Source organism: Myotis myotis, unplaced genomic scaffold (genome assembly GCF_014108235.1).
Source record: "Myotis myotis isolate mMyoMyo1 unplaced genomic scaffold, mMyoMyo1.p scaffold_m19_p_5, whole genome shotgun sequence".
NCBI lineage: Eukaryota > Metazoa > Chordata > Mammalia > Chiroptera > Vespertilionidae > Myotis > Myotis myotis.
The window spans coordinates 60,268,223-60,275,145 of NW_023416357.1; the positions used below are offsets into that span (position 1 = coordinate 60,268,223).

Sequence of the window (6,923 nt, forward strand, 5' to 3'; positions counted from 1 at the left end):
GTATTGATTGACTGCCTCCTGCACTCTCCCTACTGGGGATCGAGCCTGCAACCCAGGCATGTGCCCTGACCAGGTATTGAACCCCGACTTCCTGGTTCATAGGTCAATGCTCAACCACTCAACTGCACTGGCTTGGCTGGGCTGGCTGTTCTCTTTTGAACATTGCTTCTATTCTCCTGATAGAAGAGCATTCTTATAGTGCCAGAGATAGTGTAGTGTAAGCAAAAAAGTATCAGTTTTGATTTAAACAGAACTAATTTCAAATCTGACGCTAACGTTTCTATTGTATGTTTTTGGATAGGTTCTTCTTAGGCACTCCAAGCCTTAGTTTTCTTACCTATAAAATGGAAATAACAATCCTTCCCTTGTATGGCTATTATGAGTGATAAATGAGATAATACATGCTGGACTTCAATAATGCTAGACTTCTTTTATTTTTTTCTGATTCCCACTAAAAAGTGGAGGTAATTGGTAAGATACATTGGAAAATATCTTAGTAATCTGAAAGATCACTTAGAATACTTCAGGGGAAAAAAGGAATTAAGCATCATTTGAATACTTGCCTGGCAGGGGGGAGAACATGATCAGGAAGGTGGTTTTCCCAAGGCGAGGCTTATCCATTGCACTCTGTATGTGCTGACCCCTGCAATTTCCCCAAATGTGGGGAATTGACCGCATCATTTGTGGTAGTGGGGGAGTCCCACTACTAAAAATGAAAAAAAAATCATTGGAGGCTGTTCTAATGTTATTTTATGCGATGGTTCAATATCAAGTGCTTTTCTTCTTTTGGAACTCTTTGCAGTTTGTTTCCTTAAGCTTCTTATATCACATTCATTTGTAGAGAACTTAACCCATAAATTTTATCTCTAAAAAATAATTTTCTGCTCTACACATCTGCTGACCGTTTCTGGTATCAAGACAATCACTATCAAATGGGAGCCAAATGGAAAACCAAATGAAACATGGCGGGGACATTCATTGTGTTCCATTTGCACCCGTGAGTTCTTTAAAAAGTAAAGAAGATCTTACCATAGCTCTCAAGAAAATTCTTACTAAATTTGAATTTATGTCCATAGATGAATAGTATCATGTTTTTACTTTGTTTTGACGTAAAGCAACCGTGACATTTAACAGTGACCTACGTGCAAGAGTATAATAAAGATATAAGGCAGTTGATCAAATGGAAATCAGTCACCGAGTCAAATATAAATCTGATTTACTCTGATACTCACCTTTGGTTTGATTTTCATGAATATCTTTGCCTGGGAATTCTAAATGTATCTAGTGAAATGCTCTAACAGTTTTGAGCTTAGGGGTCTCAGAGCACAGAGGTTCAGGAACTGGGGAGACTCACACATAAAGGTCTGAGATTAGGAAATGTGAATGTATCCAAGACGAATTATCCCAATAATGTAATATTTTCGTAGGACTGATAATTTGTAAAAAGAGTAAGAAAATGAAAATAATCCTTGTAAGTTTAAAGTAGTGTTGTAATATGCTGCTAAGCAAATGTTGGTGTAAGTTTGACACCCAGTATCTAAATTGGTTTAACCATCTGTCATGCAGAGCTGAATTTATCCCAGGGAGGTTTAGGTAAGATTGCTGGTAAATGCAGTGTCATACAGTAGGAATGATGGAAGGAAAATGACAAAAGCCCATATATTTCAAACTTTTAAAAATTATGTGACACAGTTCCATTGCCTATTCTGGGTAGAGGCCTTATCATTCCTGTCATCTTTCCTAAAACATCCAAAAAGATTGGAGATGCAGTATCATGCTATAAACAAAGGCTTTGAAAAGCATTTTAGATTCAGCAAATAATAGGGCTGGAAGAGGATGGTCAGAGCCAGCCTACTCATTTCACAGAAGCAGAGACTGAGTCCCTGAACTGACTTATGTTGAATGATAAGAATGCTAAATGTTGTAAAGATTATAAAATGAAATTAGAAAGCAATTACTGTCAACAAATTATTTTCATGTGAACACCCATGATAGGGAGAAACTTGAAGGTGATGATGGTCTTTTAGATCTACTTGACACAAAAGGTAGGGTGGATAAAGAGGGGAGATGGCAAATAAGCATGCGAAAAAGATGCTTCTCATCACATGTCATCAGAAACATGCAAATTAACACAACAACTCACCAATTAGCACCACTGCAAACCTTTTAGAACGGCCACAATGCAGAAATTGACAGCCCCAAATGCTGAGGAGGGTGTGGAGCAACAGGCACTCCCTCATTCGCTGATGGAAATGCTGAATGGCACAGCTGCTCTGGAAGACAGGTTGGCAGTTTCTGACTAAACTAACCGTAAACTTATCATGTGATCTGGCAGTTGCTCTCCTTGGTATTTCCCCAAAGGTGTGAAAAACGTATGTCCACACAAAAACCTGAACGTGGGTGTTTATTCATGATGGCCAAAACATGGAAGCAATCATTAGTCCTTCAGTATGTGAATGGATAAGTAAGCTGTGGTACATCTAGATAATGGAAAATAATTCAGTACTAAAAAAAAAGCTATAAAGAATCCTGTAAGTGAAAGAAGCTAATCTTAAAAGGCTATAACTGTTTGATTCCAACAATATGATATTTTTAAAACAGAAAAACTATTATGACAGTAAAACCCATATTGTCAGGATTTGGGGTGGGTGGCAGAGGAAGGAGGGATGAATAGGCAGAGCACAGAGAATTTTTAGGCAGGGAAAATACTCTGTATTATACTATACTGATGAATACATGTGTCCAAGTCCAGGTAAAACACCAAGAGTTAATCAATCCTAAACTAAACTATGGCCTTTGGGTAGTGATGATGTATCCATGTAGGTGCACCCATTGTGATAATGTGCCACTCTGATGGAGGATGTTGACGATAGAGGAGGCTGTGCAGGAGGTATATGAGAAATCTCTGTACCTTCCTTTCCATTTTACTGCGAGCCTCAAACTATCCTAAATAGGAAGATGGGGACACGTTCAGGAATACCCCTTTCAAAGTATAATCGAGCTGAAAGGAACATTAAGGCTGTCTTGGTCTGATTTCACTATTTTATAGGTAGCCTTTTCTCCATATTCACACATGACTTTTCGGATTATCTAGATGAGTCATGTATTCCTCATAAAATGGTATCCCCACCACTTTGCAAGAATCGGATGCTCAGGGAAGTGCATATTTACCCAGAGTCTCACAATAAGGATTTGAAGAAAGTTGCATTTAGGTTTGGACTTTCAGTCTAGCACTTATTCTACTGTTAGCTTGTTGTTGTTTTTTTTAAAATAACAACCAATATTTAGGTAATATTTACAGTTTCACTTGATTATCCAATTTGCATTTTCACAGTGAGGCAGAGGTAGAGAGGATGTAATTATCTTTGATTATAAATGAGGTAATTGAAAAACTTCAAGAAAATAAGTGACTTTCCAAATAATGAGATTGGAATCCATATACCCTAATCCCATTAACTAATTAAACACATATTTAGACAAATGCCTGATATGTGTTCAAGTTCTATGTCAAGAGCTAGAAATTCAAAAGGAAGCAAGTTCCATACCCTCATGGAACTTGCATCTTTTTTAAATATATATTTTTATTGATTTCAGAGAGGAAGGTAGAGGGAGAAAGAGACAGAAACATCCATGACGAGAGAGAACCATTGACCAGCTGCCTCCTGCATGCCCCCACTGGGGATCGCGTCTGCAAACAGGGAGTGTGCCCTGATGGAGAACCCTATCATGACCTCCTGATTCATAGGTGAATGCTCAGCCAGCAAACCTCACCAGCCAGGCAGAACTTACATCTTAATGAGAAAAGACAGAATGAAAGAAAAGAAACTGAGGAGGTAATGATAGGGAACAAGGAGGGCATTGAGGGAAAGTATAACCTCTCAGGGTGGGTGGTGTTTGCTTCTTTGGATGAGATGTTTAGAGAAGGCTGATCTGAGGAATGGACATTTGTGCTAAGAGCAGGCATAACAACATTCCTAATGGAAGGAGCAGTTACACAAGCCCAGAGAGAGGGAGACAGTCAGTGAAACTGGGAGTGGCATCACCAGGCCACAATTTATACTCTGTCTATGTTTTTAATGCAGTACAAATTGTTGGCCACTGGAGGTTAGAGAGGAAGGCTGTGTAACTGAGGCTTAATGAGGAAGTAGGAGTGTGGATAAGCCTGAGGTCAAAGAGGGGCCTAAGAGTCAGACCGCTCAGGTCTTGTGAGTCATTGGAAAGAGCTGGGATTTTATTTTACCAACTATGGCATCTAATAGAGAGTTTTCAGCAGGGAAATAATGAGATCTGACTTACCTACATCACATCAAACATTAGGAATTCCTTCTCCCTAATGTTTGATAATTCATACTTAGGAACTGCTCCCGAGGCCAGCTACCACCAGCCCTCTACCTGAGATAGCAGGTGAGGGGAGAGAGGCAAAGGGTATAGTTGAGAAGAGCTGGAGCTGAAACTTACCATACACTACTGTATGGAAATACACCGATGAAAAAAAATTGGGAGATTTGATACAGTATTGAAATTGACAGAGATCTGTGTCCTGCCAACTTGGGAGAGCTTCGTGGGATATAAACACCACCAGTGGTCATTTCCTTTTAATATACTCACTGCAAATCATCACTGGTGATGTCATTATGGTATGTTTACATCAGGCACATTTATGCCTGCTATTCAAAGTTGTTGGTATGTTGATCTGAAAACTTTATGCCTTTTGGAAGAGATCAGGTTTCTTGCTAGTGTGTTAAGTGAGTGTTTCAAGGTCAAAGTTAATATATTTAGAAATATGAATGAAAATAACCAACATCTTGCACAAGTGGAAAGTTGCAATTCTTCCTTGACTCTGAGCACATGGAGCTTAGGTCGATATTTGATATGCACTTGGGAAAGAATGTGATGGATATATTGAGTTAATGAGAATAAAAAATTAAGCAAAATAACCATAGGTATATGATTCACAGTCTTATAAGTGAAGGTGTTAAATTTTTCAGCAGTTTGCATTATAGATTTTATAATCCTTTTAACATCTTGAAAATAGAAGAACTTGCACAGAGGTTTAGTGACTTTCAAGTCAAGTAATTAATTGATGATGGAGATAATACAAGAATATCTTTCCTAATGGAAAAGGCTGAGATAAATGAAGACCCTTAAGACCAAAACACTAAAAAGATTTAGCCAATTGAGTTCCAATCAGCAGACTTTTTCATAGGCAGATGAGTACTTTCAGTAATGTTCAATGAATTTTTTTTAAAATGCTGAGTGATGAAGGAAGTGACTGTGATCCTGTTAACAATGTGGGAAGGAAAGCTGATGGCACTTCTCTCCCTCATTACTTGCAGCACTTCCTTCAGTGCAGTTGGTGGCCTTGTTACAAGCAGAAGGGCCCACTCATATCCAGCATTCACTCGGTATTTCCTACTTATACAGTTGCCCATGGGAAAGAATGAAGATGAATGCATTGAGAGCTCTGAGTGTCACAGGATGAAGCTCACGTGAGTGCCAGTGTGAACACATTTATTCCTGGGAGTGAACATTCTTTTTCCTCTCTCCCTGGACTTTGACAGACTGTCTCATCATGAACATCTAGGTGCGTACTGTCCACACTCAACAAATCTGACTTCCAGGCTGTCTGTTCGGTAAATGTGCTCAGGATCACCAGTGTGCCAGGCACATGCAGCTGTTCCTGTTTGATTGAAACGCAGCTCCTGACATTTGCTTGTGAGGCCAGCTTGGGCAGTCATTTAGGAGGGAAGGCGATTCTGTGTCAGTTAAAATGCATTCACATTTTAATTGTTTTCGCTCATTTTCTGTTCAAATAGCTCTTGAAACTTTGCCCACGAGTCTGTGTGGAAATCCTGGGCATTTACTCTTCCCTGAGGGTTCCTGGTGCTAAGGTAGATCCATTTGGCCCTGTTTCTCTCTGATGTGATTTCATGTTTATAAATTATTGTGTTTTCCTTTTGTAATAAGACATAGGATGTGATATTAGGGAGGGAGGGAGAGTAATTAGCATTACCATTCATGGGGGAAATGGAAATATGACTGACTATCTCGTTTCCTTGGGGCCCTGGGGATGAGCTTCTGTGATTTGGAAGCATTTTGTGAATTTGCAAAGATCTTCAAGACCAACTATAGTTTACCACGTTAATTTCTTATTGATTTTTAGCAATTTCAAATTCTTAAGGCTTAGCTTAGCATGGACTTCTAGGCTTTTTAATTAGATCTGTATATACAAGTGCAAAGTGTTGTTGGAAATTATATGAATTGTTTCAAGATTTAGAAGAAAGAAAAAAAAGCACTTTATCCTTTGATTTGATAGCATTTTCTTTATGGAGATTGAGGTGAAAACAAATTGGACACTTTTACTCTTTTGTTAAAATATATAGAATATTTTAAAGCCTCTTTATAACACTGGGTTTTTATGCCATTCCACTGTGTTAGAGCATGGCATTTTCATTATTCAATAAGATAAACTTCATAAAATAAGAAAATGTTAAGATTTTATCTTGTTTTCAAGGAATGCATATATTTTCCGTTTGATTTTCTATGGTGCTAATTTATTTACTAAGAGGCCCATATATGTTCCCTTTACAAACTGGAATATCATAGGATGATTTACTGAGGGCAATACATATGGAACAAAATGTAAAGGTTTATAATCTCTGTTCCTCAGTGAGAAATGGGGTTTAACCTCTTCCACCTGGATACTTATGCTTACTGTATCAATAAGACATGTCTCATCGTGTCCCCACTCTTATCATCTTCCCTGGGGTTAATTCAGAACCTCCCATACTTGTCTCTTCATCTTCTTTCTCATGCACACCAACTAGCTCACTGTGCATTGATGGCTGGAAGCTGGACTTATTTGAAGGTTTCTCTGCCCATTTCTCTGTCTCTGTAGTCTCTATTTGGTCTTGCCAGCTTGG

General features: G+C 38.6%; 1 pseudogene; it reads left to right on the forward strand.

The window, feature by feature from the left end:
• The first annotated feature begins 555 nt into the window (after positions 1 to 555).
• LOC118657194 lies at positions 556 to 705 on the forward strand (annotated as a pseudogene).
• Positions 706 to 6,923: the final 6,218 nt, after the last annotated feature.